Raw genomic sequence first — 1,062 nt, forward strand, 5'->3', positions numbered from 1 at the left:
GTCCTCTCTGAGGCTTTCTTCTTCAACATATGTTAATCGAGTGTGTCATCAAGCCCTAATCTTTTCATTCTCAATATGTCTCAGCATTCATATCCTTGTCATTTTCATTTTAACCTAGTTCTGAGATGGACGCCTTAGATTTATTTCTGCTCACTTGAACCCACCTGCCAACTGGCATGAAATCAATGATCCTAGCCTTACCTCTGTGTATCATTAATGCTTCTGTGGATCCATGTTTTCGTCAGTTTCTGTATCTGATATCCCTTTTTGTATCACTTAATAATGTGAATCTCATTTTGATTTATAAACCTTTCAAATGAAGTCCTTGCCATTTAAGTTTAATGTATCGATATGACAATGCCATAATTAACTACTTTCTTAATTGTTTTAGATGTGTTGAGCTGTGTGTTTTTTAAGTGCCAGGATGATACTTCTCCAACAGCAGAATAGATAGAGCACACGTAGTTGGAAGACAATAAACCTTTGATCATCTGTCCAGGCATGTCTCTAAACCATAAAAAGTAGACATTAAGACATAGAAATGTTTTCATGTGCCTAATAACCCACTATACATTTGTAACATCTAACTGGTTCAAGATTATTTTGGCCTATTAATATTTTTGCTTTCTAATACATCTTGGATTAGCTAGCACTAATGGTTGGATTCTGACAGAGAGCGACCTTTATAGGAAATAATTTGCTACTGTTCCTCATTTTTATTTGAACCGTTAGTATATTTTTTCCTCAATAGCTTGGTTGTGAACCATGATCCATTTAATTAAAATCCACGTTTATAGACAAAAGAAATCAACAATCTGAAAAAAGCAAAATGTCACATTCCTCAGGCCTCTCCTTTAAGTGCCCTGATTTTTCTTGAAACATTTGCTGAAGGCATTTATAGGCCTCTGTTCCCCAGAAATAAAACCGAACATCAGCTGAGTCACAGTGGAGACAGGTTCAAATCTTAGACATGTTTTACTTTCAATGTTTTTCCATTTTAACAGCACCACGAGTTGATGTTTCAATTACCATATGCATCTAGGATGTATACTTTCAAAGCAC

Source organism: Megascapheus bottae, chromosome 27 (assembly GCF_031878675.1).
Source record: "Megascapheus bottae isolate mThoBot1 chromosome 27, mThoBot2.hap1, whole genome shotgun sequence".
Lineage (NCBI taxonomy): Eukaryota > Metazoa > Chordata > Mammalia > Rodentia > Geomyidae > Megascapheus > Megascapheus bottae.